The 22,073-nt window shown below is 32.1% G+C and overlaps 1 long non-coding RNA gene across 1 annotated transcript; it reads left to right on the top strand.

Annotated features, from left to right (window-relative positions):
• The first annotated feature begins 17,931 nt into the window (after positions 1-17,931).
• On the top strand, positions 17,932-19,775 carry LOC145058565 (uncharacterized). Its single transcript, XR_013686424.1, has 3 exons — positions 17,932-18,084; positions 18,186-18,261; positions 19,664-19,775. It is a non-coding gene; the product is annotated as an uncharacterized LOC145058565 (long non-coding RNA).
• Positions 19,776-22,073: the final 2,298 nt, after the last annotated feature.

Raw genomic sequence — 22,073 nt, 5'->3', positions numbered from 1 at the left:
AAAACTCAAGTTAACTTGTCGAGTTGTCTCATCAACTCGTTGAGTTACTCATGTCCAGACTCGTCGGGGAAAACCCTATCTGACTCGTCGAGTTGGCTCATCAACTCGGTGAGTCCCTTAAGTCCCTTTTCTAATTTAGACATTTTAAGGTAGATTCACAACCCCAAACTCTAGATCTAGCCTCCAAAGGCTGAAATACCATGTAAAGCTACAATATTTACGTCCATGCATGGCACTTAGGGCTTGAAATGCCAAAACAAGCTCCATTTACAATCTTAAGCATAAAAGCTCTTCTATAGCTAGATAAAGTTGGGACCTTTGGACTCTAGGGACCTTACAAGGTCCAGATATGAAGTCTCAATCTCTTGGTGAGTTCAACACACTCAAAGTGTCAAGGAAAGGTGGAAAAAGCCCTAAAACTCCATGAAAACGAGATCTAATCACAACAATGAGCAAGGTGAATACTTTTTACCTTCAACAGAAGCTATAGATGAAATAATACCAGATCCAACAACCTCTTCTCGTTCCTTGCTTTGATACTCTTCTCTTCTCTTCAAACGGTGCACTAAAATTCCCAAAGATTAGCTCTCTTTCTCTTTTAGCTCAATATAGACAATTAGGGTTTTATATTGGGGAGTAAGGTGGCTAGTGAGGCGGAAATGAGGGCTTAAGGTCCTTTAAATAGGACCCAACCCCGAAGATTTAGACTTTCCTCTCACAACGCCAACTCGGCGAGTTGGTCCCTCCGACTCGTCGAGTTGGTCATAAAAACCCACATGGCCAATCTTTCTCTGATCGACGAGTTGGGGCATCCAAATCATTGAGTTTCTCAATAAAATCATAATTATATATATATATATATATTATATGGGAGTCGGGATGTTACACAGTTAATTTTTTTTGGCCCGAGTGTTGTCGGTTAGTGGATCGGGGGTAGGCCCGAGTGCAGTTATCGGTTCGTGGATCAAGTTTAAGCCTAAGTGTTGTCAGTAGATAGCTAATCAGGGTTGTCAAAGCCAAGTAGGAGCATGGCATACTTTGGTATGTGAATAGTTGGTTCTCATTGCGACGGTGCGCTTATGTGCGAGATTATCATGACGGCGTTTGGCCAAGGAGGTTTCGAGCCAATCAAATCTGCAGGTTTTCGGTTAGTTTGGTTAATGTGAGGGGTTGAATCATGAAGTGGAAGTGAGAGCTAATTTCGAGGACCAAATCTAATTTAAGTGGGGGAGAATTGTAACATCCAGTTTCCCGTCATTTCTTAAATCAGGGTCGTGTGCTGGAAGTCGATTGTCTAAAAGCTTTGGGCCTTAAGGAGGTAAATATTAGACCTTGTGGAAGGAGGTAATGATGCTTAAGAGATATAACCCTTGAATTGTGTTTTGGGTCGAAGGGTAAAAAGGGAAAAGTCATAGGTCGGGTTCTTGCATGAAATATGGAATGAAGAAGTTACAAGCTTTTGAAGTTATAACGATTTTTGGGTTAGACACATATGTTGGGCGTACTAGGGCATCCCTAGTATGCTGGGCACACCAGGAGTACGTTGGGCGTACGTGATCAGTGCCTAAACCATATTTTTGTGGTTTGAGCCCTATTTCAGCTCCATAACTCCCCCAAACTGACTCCATTCTTATCCTCCAACTCTTCAACACCCTCTCTTGAAACCCTAACCCTAGTTTGAGCCTTGTGAGAAAAAATAAGGTGTTTTTAAGTGCTTTGGAGTGTTCTTGGTACACCTTCGAGAAGAAGGAACTCACTGAAGAAGTGTTGGTTGCATTGGAGCTTGTAGATCCAAGCTTTGTTCACCTTGATCTTTCTTTTGGAGGTATAAAGTTTGAATCTTGATGATTAAATTGTTATATATAGCTAGTTTTGGGTGTTATGAGGTTTTCGTCACTTTAAGTGCACAAAGTTTAGATCTTGGAAGTTTCTGACCTTGTTATGGATAAAGTTGGAAACTTTATCCATCTAAACATCATATTGATTCAAATATGAAGGTTAGAGACTTGGACTTAATGGATTAAGTTAAAAAAGATGCACTTTTGGTCCCTCTATGCTTAAAGACTAGATCTTGTTTGTTGGGACCATTCTAATGGATAAAGTTGGAAACTTTATCCATTATGGAGCTATTAGGAACCATAAAAGTGTGATCTTGGTCCTTTTATCCCTTCAATGCAAGAGTTGTGATGTCTTAATGGATTAATAAGTTAGGGTTTTAGCTTTTGGACATTTCCTAGCCATGGAAAGTGTGTTGTACCGATATTTTAGGGGGATACTCACTAAGCTTCGTGCTTACCCATTCGTCAACAGATATGAAGATTTTGTGTCTACTATAATACTCTGATTTTAAACAACATACTTTAGAACAGTTAGTTTTCTTAACTTGTATTTTGAAAAATAAGTAGTGTTTCCTTAATTAAAAATAAAAATTTTGGTTGTAAAATGGGACGTTACACACCACTCATGGGAATCTCTTAGCCATGTCGTTGCCAAGTCAAGACAAAATGGTCGTTTTGAAGCAGGCCACCGTGTCGTGGCAAGCTCTTGGCCATGTCATGGTTTTTGTTCAGGAGCCATTTTCTTACTTAAGCACTTAATCCTTTCAAATAAAGGCTCAAAACTTCAAATATGATTATTCATAATGGCTTAACGAATAAAGTTTCCAACTTTATCTATTAGGACATCACCGTTAAGAAAGATCTACAATCCTAGGTCCATTAAGTCCTTCAAAGGTCATGTCCTTGTGCATGAACTCAAGGTAACTCCATGACTCCTTTTCTCATGCCTCAATAGCATAATGACCATTAGAGTGCCATAACAAGCTCTAGAGTTCCTTCAACTACAAGAGCATCCATGAATGGGACCACAATCATCCAAAATGAGATCAAACTTGCATTTAGAAGAACAAAGGTCAATTCATAAACTTTATACCTCAAATGACTCAGAAACCTGAAGAAGATTGTGGATCCAAGCTAGCTCTTTGTTTCTTTGCACCATAATGGGGTTCTTCCTTCCACAAGCTTCACGATAATCCAAAGTACAAGCTCTCAATCAAGCAAACAAGATCTCAATCATGAATTGAGGCTAGGGTTTCGTGTTTGAAGGTTGGAAGTTGAAGAGGATGACCTAATCCATGTGTTGAAGTTTTTAAATATGAAAGAAACCCTAAATTTAATGGGCTTGGGTTGCATCATTCACCACTTTGTAGCCATCCTTTTGCCACATCGTTGCATCCAATTAAAATGTGTTCTTCATTAAACAACATACCATGTTTTCGTCATCAGCCTACCACGTCGTAGTATGCCTGGGTCAGCAAACCCCAAATTTGACTTAAGCCCAACATCACACTAAGCCCAAGTTCCCAAGTTCTTAATACCAAGCCTAAGAGTCGTATTACTTAAGGTCTAAACTCGATCCTTTGGGACCCATGTCCTTTACCAGATTGATTATCGCCTAACCTTCAAGTTATATCGAAACAAGATGTTACAAAAAGGACTATAACTTTTTTTTTCTTTGATTGAACCTTGCCCATAAAGTGGTATAAAGACAAGATGATGGAAATGTATAATCCTGCAATTGGTGTTGGAATTAACCACCATTTGAGTGTGATATGTGGACTTCTTGGATTAACCCACCATTTCCAACATCCTGTCTTTATACCACTTGTTGGGAAATGATGGAACAACATAAGAAAAAAAAAACTTACAATCATTCTTTTCATTTTATATGAATGAAAATTGCAACATTTATGAAGATTTTCCACTCTTATAACATAAAACATAAGCTGGTAACAAAAAATGCAATAACTCAATATCTTTGCCATGAAATTAGGGCAATAGAATCTGCATCTTGGGTTCTTTGGAGTCCAAGAAGTCCAAATACCATACTCATCTTCACAATTGCACCTAACCCTGAAACATTGCGAAAGGGAAGTGATTCGTACGCAAAAGCTTTTTGTCACACACAAAAATTTATGCATTATATAGTTGTACAATAGAACATTTTAAAATACCAATTGTTGTGTACGGAGAAAAATTGGTGTGTACGAATCAACTTTCATTGCGAAACTGATTCATGGAGACTAAGTACACTTGGGCTTTTGAAAAAGATGAAGTCATTGATTTTAAATGAAGGACTTAAGGTACAAGATGTCATTTTTTTCACATTTATGTCCCTAAACGCCAACTAAGCATATAACTTATCCATCTGGATTGTCAGCAATGCTATCGAAAAGAAATAGGATAACCGGATAATTTTTCAAAATCGAAAACAATTGCAAGTCTTTTGACTTTATTGTTAAAAAAGAATTATAGCTTAATCGTAAATGTGTTCATGATATAAGACTTTAATGAAGATTTTTCTTTCTCTATGATGATGATCTGGTATCCACCGAATAACTGGGCAATTATACAAATCTGAATACAATTACTTGGTTTTTTTAGGTTTTATTATTAAAACAGAAAAAATCAAGACTCAATCAGTCAATCGTAAACGAGGTTTGAGTATAACGTCTTTAATGTCTTTCTTTTAATATCAAAAATTGCAATTCTGATGGGATAGATGGTTTATGTTGACTAAATTTTGTTTCTTGAATATTATTGTTTAATAAAATAAACATTTCTTGAGAAATGAAACTAAAATAAATATTAAACAGAGTAACTATTTAAGATATTTTCGTTCAATAATTGATACATCTTAAAATATAAAACGTGGTTTAAGTGACATCAAACAAGATCTTATATATATTTTGTATTTTGCCAAATTACGAACATGACAAATACCAAATATACACATGGCAGAAAGACAAAGGGGCAGTGGTCGTTTAGAACGGTGGTGGATAGGGCAATATGAAAAGACGCATTCAACATTAAGAAATTATTAACTACTCAGTTCCGGGATTAACCATTATATATAAAGAATAATATAGTTTCTTGGTTTTAAACTTTCGTGTTTTTTATGTTGGTAGTTCTTTATTTTTATGGGTTTTAATTTTTAGTCATAAGACTTTTGTATATTAGTAGGTTTGATCCTTATATTTTTGTATGTTGTCATGTTTCGTCCTAGACTTTTTATGTCTCACACTTTGGTCATAGATCTTTCGTATAGTTGTAGGTTTGCTCCTTATATTTTCGTAGCTACACAAGCATCCTTAATTATTTATAAAAGAATTTAATCAACATTTACTATCTAGAAGATGTCAGCGAGAAATGTATTCCCGTCGACAGACTTTGATTGATCTCTTTTTGGAGAAGAAGATGCATATATGACGGTCTTCTAAAAAACAGCAGTCTGCAATAACATGAAAAAAAACAAACAAATACCATCTTAGTGATTGTGAAATATGCTTTTATATAAATTTGATAATTTATCAGAAGTTATAAAAGATGTTCCTCTCCCAAACATTGATGGTTCCAGTCTCGATTGAGACAAATAGTGTAGTTTAACATTAGAATATGAGCTCTTTGAAAAAATATAAATATGATATATTGGTGATTTTAGTGTCACAAGGACATTTTGTGTAATTGGAATTTACATGTGAGCTAAGGGGCTTCGTAATTTGTACTATAATATATGTTTGGGTATGTGCGGAGTGCATACATTTATAAGATTGAATTAGAAGCCGGTTCGGTGAAAAATCGGGAGTCCACGGGTAGCGCCCCTTTGGCGGGGTCTAGGGGCAACACCCCTTGTGGGATCCAAGGGGCCCATGACGACCATTGATTTCCTTATTATGGTAAAACTAACTAAGATCTTCAGTTTTGGAAACCTTTGATTTCCTCATTAATTTTGGACTTCCTTGACTTGTTTCCAAAGGAACCCATGACAGTCACCCCTAAAACGAAACCATGCATATCGTTTTCTATATAAACGACTCTCCTTTCAAGGAGAAGAGATCACCTTTTTGCTCTCGTTTTTCTTCATATAAACTTAGAATTCTCTATCAATTTGTCTTACGTTTTCTGTGCCTAGATTCATAAGTGTCCCCTTGGATTATCCTAGGCTTAATTTCTTGTAACCCGGACATAGGGTAAAAATATAAGTTCAGAAAGTTTTTACAAGATCCAGGGATATCCAGATCTCCAAAATAACACATACAACGCAACACATCTATATACAATGGTAACTGGTTTGTTTCAACCATGTGGGCCTCGTCTAACGTGTCTCGCCTAACGAGTCTATTTCAACCTAATGAGTCTTGCCCAATAAAGCATATAAGCATAAAAGCAGCTAACAAGACCCTACTAATCTAATTAAAAATACAATCATGCCATAACATTATGTCATAAATAACACAGTGAGGAAACTCACCTCTCGGGAATACGGAAATCACAACTACATGTGAATAATGTAAAGGTCGGTCTTACGAACCACCTAGACATTAAGTAAACATCAAAGCCATTATATAACATAATACCCTAAAGTTTAACCCAATGTCAAACTTAGTCAAAAAGTCAAATCTCAAGTCAAAAGGCACCTCGGGCCCTCTTCTAAGAACCTAATGCCCACCAAAGGAAAAAAGATGTGCCCTCTTCTAAGAGCTTAAAAATATGAGTCGCATCCCGACCTATTTCAAAAGGATTTTTGACTTAATCCATTAAGTCAAGGTTCCAACTTCTCAAATCTGATTGTCAATATCATCTTAATATATAAAGTTTCCAAATTTATCTATTAAGATTGTCCAAACAACCAAGATCTAAACTTTAAGCCTCTAAAATGACTAAATGGATCATATCTCTTGTGTAACATAATGGGAATGCACAAGGTCTTAACCTTCCAAGTCCAAAAGGTCCCGAGAGAATTTTAAGGAACTTAAAAGGTGCTGGAGTTCAACTCTAAGGACATAAGCAAAATGGACCAAAAAGTAAAAAATACAACAAATAACTAGATCTATATCAACTAATTAATGACCGTCAGTACCATAAGTTTTAAAAAAAACTTTTGAGAGGTAGTGATTATATATTCGAAATTTGAAGAGTTCTAGTATTAAATTAAAGGATAATTAATCAACTTAAAGTCATTATTAGAAAGAATTTGATAAGACCTGAGAGTTTCAAAATAATATGGTGCAAGTAAGTTGGCCTCTTTTATAATAAACTAGTTGAATGACCGTGCACTGCGCATAAACACATATATAATTGAAGTGTTTACGAATATAAGTTTTTTTTTAATATAACAATAACGTTGTTGTTAAATTTGATATAATATTTTGTATACTGAATGTATATAATATACTGATTGTTTTGAATTATATGATTATATATATATATATATATATATATATATATATATATATATATATATATATATATATATATATATATATATATATATATTATAACTGCATAATCTCAATCGTTAACTTCTAACCGTGAGTTACACATGAATAAAATTAAATATAATATATGGTTTAATGTTATTTATAGTTGTTGTTATTAATAATAAATTTTTAAAATTTATTTGCCTAATATTTTAATTTCGATCATTATAATTATTTAAAACACCAAACATTGTTTTTTGATTTTAAAGGTAACAATATAATAATTTCTATAGAGTTATTTTTAACTATTGTTATTGTAAGTTATTTTAAGCTACTTATTTGAAAACTTTTAACGATTATAAAATTATCTTTAGGAAATATTTTAGTTAAATTTATATTACAATTTAGTTTTTGTATTTATACTATAATTTATCACTTTTAACTATTTACAAAATATTTTTTGGTTTTTTAAATGGAACTGAATTTATATTTAAGTTGATACCGTAATTTTATATTTAAATTTACAATTTAAGTATTTTGTCCAAAATGTTCAAAATTTATAGCTATAAACTGATAATGGTTTACATACAACAACATTTTAAATCTAATAAATTAAGTATAATATGTTAAAAGTTAAAAACATAACTTTATAAGTATAAGTAACAATATTATTTTAAAATTGAAATTTAGTTTATTTATGATTACACTTTAGGTTTGATATTTATTTAAGTTTATTAACCAACTTATAATCAATATTAGAAAGACACTACAATTTATCATTTTTAACTATTTATAAAATATTTTTTCGGTTGTTTAAGTTAAACTAAAATTTATATTTAACTGACCTTATAATGTTGTATCTAAATTAATAATTTAAGTATTTTATACAAATTGTCCAAAATTGAATCTTTAAAATGATAATGGTTTACATCTAATAATATATTAATACTAATAAATTAAGTATAATATTTTAAAAGTTAAAAAACATAAATTTATAAGTAGAAGTAAAGATATTATTTTAATATTGAAATTTAGTTTATTATGACTACATTTTAGGTTTGATATTTATTTAACCATATTAACCAAATTATAAGCATTATTAGAAAGAAATTTAAAAGTCATGGGAGTTTCAAATGAATGTGGTGAAGGAAAAATGCACGAAAGTTTCAAATGAACGTGGTAAAAGGAAAAATGTTTCCCGCACGATGCAGGTTAAAAAAATATATTTTTAGAATATTGAAAAATATATGTTTATAATGGTTATGTTATTGACATTCTCTTTGACATAAATATAATTAAATATAATTATCTATTTAGTATTATTTTTAACAATTGTTATGATTAATTAATATAAATTTTTTACTTATGCAATTGTTTTTTAATGTCATTAATGTTGTTCATTTAAAATACAATTTATTTGTAGCTAACGTTATGTAATTTATAATTTGATGTTATTATCATTTAAAATTATTGTTCATTAATTTTAAACCATGTATTATTATTATTGTTAATAAGTTAAAGAAGACTTTTAAGAAAACACTTCATATTATTATTCAAATATGAAACATATACTAAATAATAAAGTGATAAGATTGACAATTTGCATTTCAAAAGAGACTTGCATGGATAATATGACATATCCATGATTTTTATAATCTTATTTTATTATTTATAACTATTGCTCGTTAATTTTAAAACCACTTATTATTATTAATAAGTGAAAGAAAACTTTTAAAAAGCACTTATTCTTATAGACAATTTGCATTTTAAAATAGACTTACATGGATAATATGACATATCAATGATTTTTAATTAATTATTGCTATGAAACAACACAAACATACAAACATGTATATGATATTTAATCAAATATTATCAATATCACATTCCATAACATATGATCGATAACATGAATCTAATCTAATTTATATTAAATTTTCAACCACAACATACAATGATTCTCTTAAAAGAATATATAAACCAATAAAAAATATAAAAATTAGTATATAACAAACTTACAAATTAAAAACTTTAACATAATAACATGGCTCAAAAAATGGTCAAAAGCCCTCAAACCAACACAAAAACCTTTAGACTTGTTTTCTTTGTGAATTTTGTATGTAATTGGTATTTGTGTGTCTACTCAAAGAGATTGGCATTTTATAGTTGACTATCCATTAATTGCTTATTAAACATATTTTATAAGGTATAAAACCTTTGAATGGTTAATCATTATTAAAAGACTTTTGAGTGGTATTCATTCAAATAGGAGGTTTCAAATGAATATGTTTTAAGTAAAAATGCCTCATGGGAGTTTCAAATAAATGTGGTGAAAGGAAAAATGTTTCCTTTATAAGTATACTAGGCGAATGCCCGTGCGTTGCGCAGAAGCATCTATTTAGTTGAAATCTTTACAAATATACGTTTTTTTAAATATAAAAATAATGTTGTTGTTAAATTTGATATAATAATTCGTATACTAAGTTGATATAATATATTGATTGTATTGAATTATATGATATATATATATATATATATATATATATATATATATATATATATATATATATATATATTAAAACTGCATAATCCCAATCTTTTGAATGACCTCTACCCGCGGGTTACTCTGAATAAAATTAAATATAATATATGGTTTAATGTTATTTATAGTTATTGTTATTGTTAATTAATTTTTTAAAATTTATTTGCTTAACATTTTAATTTCTATCATTGTAATTATTTAAAACATCAAACAATTTTTTTTTTTAATTTTAAGGGAAATCTTTAGAAAAGTCTCATTATTTTAGAAAAAGTTACATTTAAGTCCTAAATTTTTTTTTGAATAAAAAAAACCCAAGAAACCGGATAAACCTTACATTTTAACCCCTTTTTACCTTTTCATACCGTAATCGCTTACGTGACATGCCAAGCTGGAAACAGAAAGCTGACGTGGCAAATGATGTGGCATGCCACAATTTATCCTTTTTAACTATTCATAGAATATTCTTTGAGTATTTTAAGTGGAACTGAAATTTATATTGAAATTGACCCTGTAATGTTATATTTTAATTAACAATTTAATTGTTTATCCAAACTGTTCAAAAATTGTAGCTTTAAATTGATAATGGTTTACATAGAACAACATATTAAATCTAATAAATTAAGTATAAAATGTTAAAATTTAAAGACATAACTTTATAAATAGAAGTAAAAATATTATTTTAATATTGAAATTTAGTTTATTTATGATTACACTTTAGGTTTGATACTTATTTAACCTTATTAACCAACTTATAATCATTATTAGAAAGACACTACAATTTATCAATTTTAACTATTTACAAAATATTCTTTATGTTGTTTAAGTTGAACTAAAATTTATATTTAAGTTGATCCTGTAAGGTAATATTGAAATTAACAATTTAAGTATTTTATACAAATTGTTCAAAAGTTGTAGCTTTAAAATGATAATAGTTTACATACAACAACATATTAGACCTAATAAATTAAGTATAATATGTTAAAAGTTAAAAACATAACTTTATAAGTAGAAAAAAATATATTCTTTTAATATTAAATTTTAGTTTATATATGATTACACTTTAGGTTTTATATTAACTTTATTAATAAACTTATAATCATTATTAGAAAGAAATTGAAAAGTCATAGGAGTTTCAAATGAATGTGGTTAAAGGAAAAATGAATGGGAGTTTCAAATGAATGTGGTGAAAGGAAAAATGTTTCCTTTATAAGTATATTAGGCGTAACCTCGTGCGTTGCGCAAAACTACATTTAAGTGGTTAAAATAATTATGGGAAAAAATAGAAAAATGTTGAAATTTACGTTTTTAGTCATGTTTTGGGCATTAACCAAATTATCAAATAACATAAAAATCCATCAACTTATATTTTGATACTATCTAATATAGTCCATACCTTATAAACTTTACTTTACTTTTATAATATCCAATATATATTATAAGTTTTTGTATAACATTAATATAATCTACTTTTCTTATGTCCGATAATATTTTTTGGATAAAATAAGAAATAAGTTGTTTTGAATGATCTACTAATAAACAATATTAAACTAATAAACTTTGTATTACACTATCTGTATTACACCAAAACATCCAAGGTTTCATATATGAACTTTCAAATATTAAACACTGAAATTAAGAATGAAGTCATACAAAATATATCATTATACATAAATGTCATCAAGAGTTTTAAAATAAGTCTATTAGTAAATATGATATTTAATTTTAATTACATATTTTGCAAGGCGTACATTTGACTTTATGTTGGTACGTCGAGAATCCTCTTCCTTAATTTATACCTAAAAAATTAAGGTGAATAGGAATATAAAATAGATATTACTAAGAATTAATATAAATAATTAAAAAGGAGATCTTCTACCACCGGTTAAAGACAACATACCTCTCTACTATTGATTCCTATGTAAAATTGAAGTAGTCATTTTATGTACATCTTGTTTTCTAATTACATAAACAAATATGATTAACCAAACATAAAAATGTTATCTTTATGTAGGAAAAATATTTTAGTTAACTAACAAATTAAATAATATAAGTTAAAGAGTTAGGAGTTTCAAAACATTAACATTTTTATTAATCAATCAATTAACTAACACATGTTGAAATTTTTACAATCATTATTAAAAAGCATTTGAAATATTAGATTTTAAATGAATTTTGATTGAAGTGTTTTGACCACTATTATAATATATATATATATATATATATATATATATATATATATAGAGAGAGAGAGAGAGAGAGAGAGAGATGGAAAGTAATAACATATGTATGAGTTTTAATTAATTATCTTTTTGAAATGGTACAATTACCAAACAAAAAAAACATATGTATGGTTTTTGCTCAAAAAATCTGGAGGCATTACCTTTATGGTATGAAATGCACAGTCTGTACGAACCACAAAAGCCTCCAACACATATTCGATCAGAAAGAACTTAATATGAGACAGCGACGATGGGTGAAACTACTCAATGATTACGAATGCGATATTTACTATCATCTCGGCAAAGCCAATGTAGTAGCAGATGCCCTTAGTCGAAAAGAATACCTATGACTATCCATTCACACTTGTCCACCAAAATCAAAGAGGCTCAGCTGTAACCCTTGAAACCCGAGAATGTGACGGGTGAAGCCTTAAGAGGAATGGAAAAGAACTTGGAAATCAAGGGTGACAGAGTTCGTTATCTCATGAATCGGATTTGGACACCGCAGTTTGGTGGCTACATAGATGTTGTCATGAACGAAGCCTATTAATCTCGATACTCCGTTCATCCAGGTTCAGAGAAGATGTATCTGGACCTCAAGAAACTCTATTGGTGGCCGAACATGAAAGTTGAAATTGCTACCTATGTGGGCAAGTGTCTAACTTGCGACAAAGTCAAGGTAGAATATCAGAAGCCTTCGGGTTTACTGCAACAACCAGAAATACCCGAATAGAAGTGGGAGCGGATAACTATGAATTTCATAACCAAGTTACCTATGACGACGGGTGGTCATGACACCATTTGGGTGATCGTCGACATATTAACCAAATCCGCACACTTCCGGCCAATAAAAGAGACTGAAAAAATGGAGAAATTAACAAGGACGTACATTAAATAGATAGTACGATTGCATGGTGTGCCAATAACCATTATCTCTGACCGAGATAGTAGACTTACCTCGCGGTTTTGGCAATCACTGAAAAAGTCCTTGGGAACAAATCTTGACATGAGTACAACGTACCATCCTCAGACTGATGGGCAAAGCGAGAGAACCATACAAACGCTGGAAGACATGTTAAGGGCTTGTGTGATAGATTTTGGTAAAGCTTGGGATACCCATTTACCACTCGTCGAATTCTCGTACAACAATAGCTATCACACTAGCATCAAAGTTGCTCCATTTGAAGCTCTCTATGGTCATAAGTGCAGATCTCCTCTGTGCTGGGCTGAAGTGGGTGATACGCAACTAGCCAAGAATTGTCACACCCCCAAACCAGAACGGCGGAAACGTTCGGGGCGGAGGACTTCATGTAAGTATCACAACACATGCAATATAGTAATCCAAGTACAAACAACCGTTGCATTAATAAGTATAAGTTTTACATAAGTGTTTAAACATTACATATTCAAACACCAAAGTAGGTACAGTAGAAGACAAGAGTCGCGGTACGGTACTAGGTAGTCTTCTCAAGAGCTTCGGGAGTGTACCTGTCTACTGGATTCCTGAGAATACAAGTTATTTGAAAAGAGTAGATCAGCATTTAAGTTGGTGAGTTCATAAGTATTTTAGTTCTGTTAAGTATACTCTAGGTTCTTTGGAAAAGTTCACTGGTTCCTCCAGAAAATCCTATATTTCCTGAGGTGATAAACTGATAACCTCAATAGTTTCCCTCTGTAATTACTTAGTTTATACTAATTATGTGTAACCTAATATCGAATTGACAGTTAAATGGGTGTATCTGCCCTAAGCCCACAACCAAACAAGGAATAGGAAGTAAAGCGGAAGTCACACATTTCACTTTCAATCGGATATTACTTATATATACTCTGATGTAATAACTAAGGACTTACATAATTAACCATTAAAGGTCTTTTATGTTATACTAGTTTAAGAGATTGAATGACTAAGTTCCATTTGATAAGTGGTCTAATTCCATAACTTGTTTCATTTGTAAAAGTGGTTTAATCCCATAACCGTTCCATTTGTAAAAGTAGTTTAATCCCATAAACCGTTTCCTTTGTGTAAGTGGTTAAATCTCATAACCCGTTTCTTTCGAAAGAGTGGTTTAATTCCATAAACCGTTTCATTTGTAAAAGTATTCTTAGTTATATATGTTATATGGTAAAAACCTTAGTATTAATCCTGGAAAATATTATATTATCCATAATACTGCCTTGTGGTTTTAAATGTTCAAAAACAGAAGTACAAGTATATTTACCATACTTGATTTCATGATACGTAGCTTTTATTGTAAGTAAAAACTACAGAAGGTATATTTGGTCGGGATGTAATTATCTTTTCTTACTGTTTTAAGAGAAGTATATTACTTAGTAATTCACTCATTGTTTTATCCATGTGAGTTCTATTAACCATACTAATATGACTGATATGCCTGCGGCGACGTTCTTCAGGCATCGGAATGGAATGATATTTGACACCCTAGGCCTGCCGGCCAAACTGTAGCGAACAGTAGAGGTGCGGGATTGTCAATCCCATATAGATCTATACACAAATTCACGCTCTCCCTACAAGAGATTCTGGTTAATAGGTCAAGACTTAACGTCGTACTTAGATAAGTACACCGTGAAGGGTCTCACAAATTTATGGTTTCAACGAGATTTACGATGTATTATTACCCCGTGATTGCTAACCCTGGTACTCTGTATCGTACCTTTGTTAATGCAAACCTAGTATGATATATTATTACCCTATGATTGCTAACCCTGGTACTCTGTATTGTACCTTTGTTAATGCAAACTCGGTATGATGTATTGTTACCCTGTGATTGCTAACCCTGGTACTTTGTATCGTACCTTTGTTAATGCAAACCCGGTATGATGTATTATTACCCCGTGATTGCTAACCATGGTACTCTGTATCGTACCTTTGTTAATGCAAACCCGGTATGATGTATCTTTACTTCTTTAATATGTTATTCGTATATTAAAGGCATTATACATATCCTGGTATAGATAAATGAATTGTTGGTAATGTCCTTGGAAAGTATACAGTCGTGAATCATACTTGTATATTTAGTTTTGAATCATAAATTACCAATTATAATTTATATGCTCTAATCTAATTAGCATGATTTCTCATGGATGAACACATTTACTCAGCCCAAAGATGGTGATACAAAAACAGGTGACATTTGTATAATATATATAATTAAGAAGGAAACGACGTTCGGACAAATAAAACAACCTTAACTCCACATCCAAACAAGGAAAATGAAATAAGATAGTTCATTAGTCCTAAGTCCTTCAAATCTTATTTATATATTTATACATATATAAACATGATTTTTGGCATTTATAATTTGAAATAGTTTATAAAACATTTTTCAAAGAATTTAACGGAGTTTACATGACTTTAAAGATTTAACATGGCTTTAAGTCATTTTGGATGTATTTGGTAATTCTTGAAAGCATACGGAAACTATTTGCGTGATTATTATCACATACAGTTATTAACACAATTTAATATTGTGTTAAACTTGTATTCGGCCCCTAAAAAGCATTTAAAAACCATTAAAAAGGTAAATTATAGGGGTATGAACTCACCTTGATTGGTGGTAATTCGGGAGCGTTTCGTTTCCCGGAAAATAGTTTGTTTGACGAAAAACCAGCTTAAATCGGGCAGAGTTTCGACAGGAGAGAGGATGAATTTTCGAGAATTTCGGGGCTCCGGGGCTTGCTTCGGGCTTTAGACGTGATACCGGGGCCTTCGGGGGTCGTGAGAAAGTCGAGGGGGTGAAAAGGTGAAATTTGGTGAAATTTGGGGTGAAAACTCGTCAAATGCGAGAAGGCTCGCACCCTTTATATAGGGGTGCGAGGGTTCGGTCCGAAGAAGACAGGTGGCGAGGGAGAGGAGTCAGCAGCACACACGTCGGACATACGAAGTGAACACGGGGCGAGGCTTCGGACGTGGAGGCTTCTGAGTGGTCCGAACTTCGGTCCAATCGGAGAAGGCCACGAGGGTCCGCGGTGTGTCTCATGCGATGGTGTAAGCTTCTTACTGGACCGCAGCTGCGGTCCAATCTGATGGTGACACGGCGATTTGCGGTCCAACCCGAAGATGACACATGGCAGCCTCGCATGCGAGGGTGACGTGGCAGAATAGTGACTATGCGATTTTTCTCGGTTTTTGAGCCAAAAACTTCTAAAATTCATAACTTTTGCATACGAACTCCGTTTTTGATGTTCTTTATATGCACGCGTAGGTAAAATTATACTCTACGACTTTCGTTTGGACTTCGTCGGCTAATTTTGATTTTATTTTTAATATTATTATTTTTAACAGACCGGGACAGGAAAATCCGTTAAAAATTCATAACTTCTTCATCCGACGTCCGTTTTCGTCTGTCTTTTTACCGTTTTGCTAATTTTGACGAGACCTTCGATTCTCGTTTAAGTTGCGTCGGCTAAATATCAATCGATTTATATTTTGAATTTTTAGCTGTCTACTGCTAAACTGAAACTTCGGAAAATCATAACTTCCTCATACGAAGTCAGATTTTGACGTTCTTTTTATGAACGTTCTCGGTTTAACATAATCTACAACTTTTATTTAGATTGTTAAGGCTAAAAAGCCTTTTATCAAAAATTCGCTTTTTACACTGAACAGTGTTTTGCCGGTTTTATCGCGGATTTTCGATTGGTCATAACTTCTTCGTTATAAATCGGATTTCAGTGTTCTTTATATTTTTGGAAACCTTGTTACAAACTCTACCACTTGGTTCATCCCAATTATGATTATAGATCAATAAATTTTTGACCAAAATTTGGCTGGTGTCACAAGAATCAAGTACCTGACAGTACTTTAACCGGTCTCGAGATCATTCGAGAAACAATAGATAAAATCGTCCAAATATGAGAACGTTTGAAAGCTTCTAAAGACAGACAAAAGATTTATGCAGACAAACGACAAAAACCCTTGGAATTTCAGGTTGGTGACCGCGTCCTATTAAAGGTCTCACCCTGGAAAGGAATGATACGTTTTGCAAACGTGGAAAAATAAATCCAAGGTACATCGGACCATTCGAGATTCTTGCTAGAATCGGTCCGATTGCATATAAATTCAATCTACCACATGAACTCAGACATACATCCCACTTTTCACGTATCTAATCTAAAGAAGTGTCTTTCTGACGAGACTCTTGTAATCTCACTCGACGAAATTGAGTTAAACGAGAGTCTACACTTCGTTGAAGAACCAGTGGAAGTCATGGACAGGGAAATCAAGTGAACAAAACAAAGTCGTATACCAATAGTGAACGTTCACTAGAATGTCAAGCGGAGACCTGAATTCACTTGGGAACGGGAAGAACAGATGAAACAAAATTACCCACACCTCTTCCCTAGTTCATGAGTACCACTTTAGAAACAATTTCGGGACGAAATTCCCTCTAACGGGGGGATAATGTAACAACCCGTTATTTTAAGTCAACAAAAGTCAATTAAAGTCAAACTTACTTAATATAAGTTAATTTGTTAAATTGTTAAATTTATAAGTTTTAAATATGATTTAATAATGGAAATAACTTTATTATGTATGAGTATTTGATTTGTAGAATTTAAAATCAAATTGGGCCGGAAACACCAAATCAAAGATTAAATGAACCGAAATAAGCTTTTGGAGATATTATGCGAGGCTGAAAACAGATTTCGGTCAAAGACCAAAAATGTGCGAGGAAGGCCACCTTTGGACCAAAAATAGCATGCGAGACCCCACCCATCTAGCCGAAAATCCTTGTTCTCGGTAGGAAGTTAGACCAAAATCTCCCACCGTATCCTTAGGCACACCTCTCAATGAGATAAAATACATATTCCAATGCCTGTGTCACGTCACTTTTCACCCATATATATGTTTCAACCGAAAACATACCTCATTCTCACATTATCGTCACGAAAACTTCCCACTTTTCTTTCAAAACTCATAACCATTTCTTCAAGTCTTCAAACAGTAACCTTCAAATCTTTTTAATTTCCTCAAGAACACTTTACATCTTCAAGTTTTCCCAGGAAGAACAATCATTTAGATTAATTCCCAAGAATTAATTTTTGTAAGTCTTCTTACATATTAAGTGTTATCTAACACTTTAACTTAGTATTTAAATTATTACTTCGTTAATTTAAATATGATATCGTGTATACATATTATTAGGGTACGACTATAATCACGTTTCTAACCCGAGGATCATCGCAACCAAATCGTAACCAACCAAGAACTCACACACAAGGTGAGTTCATACGCCTATGTTTTCATGATTTTTCACTATTTTAGGGGGACTACAAGTGTAACACAAGAAATTTTGTGTTAATATCTAAATGATTTCAAAATTTTGTCAATCTGTGTCGTTATTAAAAACATATATATATATATATATATATATATATATATATATATATATGTGAGATAATTAGGTTCAACAGGCTTAGAATTGATAATTTTACTCTATTTCTTGTTTCTTGTTTGGTTGTGGGCTTAGTGTGGAATTATTTATTCGACCGTCTTTTTAATCATAATTATATAAATATTATATTTATATAAATACAAAACCATTTAAAACTTGTTAAGCCAAAAATATTATTTTTGCAATCTATTTTTAGTACCAGTTGGACATAAATGTTAAATTTCACGGTAGAACTTTATCACGGATTTTACGATTTAAACTTGCCAAATCATTAACAATACAAAGGTTTTCATTTCAGTAGAACACATACATATAAACTATAACACATATAGTTTATGGAACTTGCATATCATTTAATATAGTTGGGATACCATATGGAAAAAAAAACATATAAACTATAATAGGTGTTTATGGATCATATGCACTATATTGCCAAGTACAGAATACATTACATAAAACAAAGATATAAACTATAATAGATATAGTTTATGGAACATACATATAGTTATTTATCACAAAAAGGACTTTTCATTATTCTACACATAACCGTCAATATAGCATTTGTGAGACACATTTCATGTACTTATCTAAGTAACAACCAAGCCCTGAAATTATAACCAAAGTCTCCTGAAGGGAGAGCATGACACTTGTGTATAGATTTATACGGGACTGACAATCCCTCACCTAAACTGTTAGCTACAGTTAGGCCGGTAGGCCTGGGGTGACAAATGTCGTACCGATTGCGACGCCTGAAGAACGTCGTGTTCAGGCCATCTGAGGTCATCAAGCATGGTTATGATAACTCATATTTTGGTATTGAACAATACGATTAGTGTATGAATAAGTAAACAACTTTAATTAGTTTTATTAAATAACAAAACTACAATACAATATTTTATAGTATAGCTGGTGAACCCAGACACTTACATTTACAGAGTTTTCATACAAGTACAAATACAGAATACTATTCCAGTACAGAGAAAACATACATTTTATGGTTTTAAGTGAACTAAAACTATGTCATACTATTTCAGAGTACAATAACATTTACACATTTTGGTCTTAGGGTATTAAGATAGCAAACACATTTACAACAGAAAATATATGATTTTCTGGGAGAACATACTTACATTTTCAAGGAACAAATGACAGATTTCATTTACAAACATGCTTATGAACTCACCAACTTAATTTTTGACACTCTTTTCAAAACTACTTGTATTCTTAGGAAAATAGTAAACAGGTATCCACAGGTTTTTGAGAAGACGGAGCTTCATAGAGACACGTCTTTTAGTTTTTGCTATACATTTTGGTGTCAATATACATTGATTTGAACACGAATGTAAAACTATACTTTATTAATGTAATGGTGGTTGTACTTTGATTAGTATTATGCAATTGTTGTATACTAAACATGACGTCATCCGTCCCCGAACGTTTCCGTCGTTCCGGTTTGGGGGTGTGACATGCTTTTCCAAAGTACCAAGAGGTATAACCTTAATATCATGCAAATTATAAATGGAGTCAATAATTTTGGACCAAGTTCCCACAAAACTACGTCTAGTACCACCTGTATCGAACCCTCCCTTATCTCCATGAGTGGATTTTATGAGATGCCTTCGTCCACCATTTCCACCAGCCACAAAACGCCATCTTCATTTTTGAAGCAAAGCACTATTGAAAGCTTTAAGACTAGCAACATTAAGACCTCCTTTGTCAAAGCTAGCAAGCAACATATCCCACTTGATCCAAGGTATTTTGAGATCAACACCATCACTCCCGTAGAAAAAAGTACTTAACGATTCTAACTGTGTAATCACTCCAACAGGAACTTTAAAAATAGACTTATGATAAATACAAATGGTACCCAAGATAGAATTAGTGAGAGTTAAAAGATCCCCAAAAGAAAGAGAATTTGCTTTCCATTTGGACATTCTATTTTTAAATTTATCCACCACCATATCCTAGCTGGATATCATGGTCATATTAGCAGCAATAGGCAACCCCAAGTATGTAGGAGGAAATGTACCAAAATTACACCCTACATGTTCTGCCGTCTATTTCACATCTTCATTTCCGACTCCAATACCATACAACGTTGATTTCTACATACTAATACTAAGCCCGATCATCTTATAGAAGACATCCAGAACTTTAGATATATTCCCAAAAACTACATCATCGACATAAAACATATGTGAAATGGGATAGGCTCCCAACCAACATTAATTCCACAAACTAAACTCTTATCTACCACGTCATGCACCATCTTATGTAACCCTTCCATGGTAAGTATAAAAAGAAAAGGAGAAAGTGGGTCTCCTTGTCACAAGCCTCTAGCTAATGAAAATTCACCAGTTGGGCTCCCATTAACTAAAACTGAAGCTCAAAAAGACAAAAGACATCTTCTTATTTATCCCCTCCACACTTCACCAAAGCCAAATTTCTTCAAGACACGATCTAAATAGTCCCAACTTAGCGAATCATACACTTTTTCAAAATCGAATTTAAATATCATCAATTGTTTCTCCATCTTCTTTGACCATGAAATGATATCTGATAACATCAGGGGCCCATCTAGGATTTGTCTCCCTTTGATGAAGGTCGTTTGCTCTTCAGATACCAGGTAGTCTACTACATTAGCAAACATCATATCTATTATTATGATTGTCATCACAGTTGAGATATAGTGTTGAAATTTGAAATATAGCAATACATTGGTCATTTCTATATTTGACATATCTTTTAGTGATAGTTCAATTGATATATTTTAGACAAACTTTCATGAATGGTCATCGTGCTTTTAAAAATTTCCCTCAAACGGTCCTTATGAAATTTTTTTTTTATATCAATGGTGTCTCTCGACAAAAATTGTTACGCCAATAGTCCTTGTGTATAATGCTCGTTTCAGAGAGACATTAATGTGTTTGTTTTTTATGAAGACAAAATGTTTGCAGTCTACGGAACACATCTGTAAGCCTTTGCAACAGAAAAGGTGGACCAAACGTCTGCATTATACAGTAAGAAGTCTATTTGTTTTTTAACGTCTGCAAACTGCTAAAATAAACTGAATTTTAAATAAACTCATTTTACAAACTTAAAATGGTTTTTCAACACCAAAATTCTAGTAATTATAGTCGTGCAACATTGAAATAAAATTAATGCAACAAAATTAGTCTTATAATAAACTATTTAGTTTTACAATAACAATTTCACATTTTCAAAAAAAAATGCATATAAACACTTCATCATTATTTTACATTTTCGACACATATACAACATGATTTCACATTTCAAAAAAAAAAAAAAAAAAAAAAACTGCATATAAACAACATTATTTTACATTTCAGCAAAAAAACATATAAACACCATTATTTGACATTTTTAGCACAAAACAACACATAAACATCATTATTTCAGTAGAAAAAATAACACACATACACGTAAATATTTCAAATTTCTAGCAAGATACATCAAGAAATATTATGTTTCGGCAACATTTAACAAGAAATTATGCAAGAAAAGCTACATTTAGGAAGGTTCCAACAAAATTAAACAACTAATTTTAGTAAAATGGAGAGTTTTTCAGCAAAAATAACCTTCAATTTCAGCAAAAAAAAAAATCAGAAATAAGAGAG

Source organism: Lactuca serriola, chromosome 6 (genome assembly GCF_051521515.1).
Source record: "Lactuca serriola cultivar US96UC23 chromosome 6, Lser_US96UC23_V15, whole genome shotgun sequence".
Lineage (NCBI taxonomy): Eukaryota > Viridiplantae > Streptophyta > Magnoliopsida > Asterales > Asteraceae > Lactuca > Lactuca serriola.
Note: the sequence above shows the minus strand (reverse complement) of the source record. Positions and strands in the feature narration are given on the sequence as shown.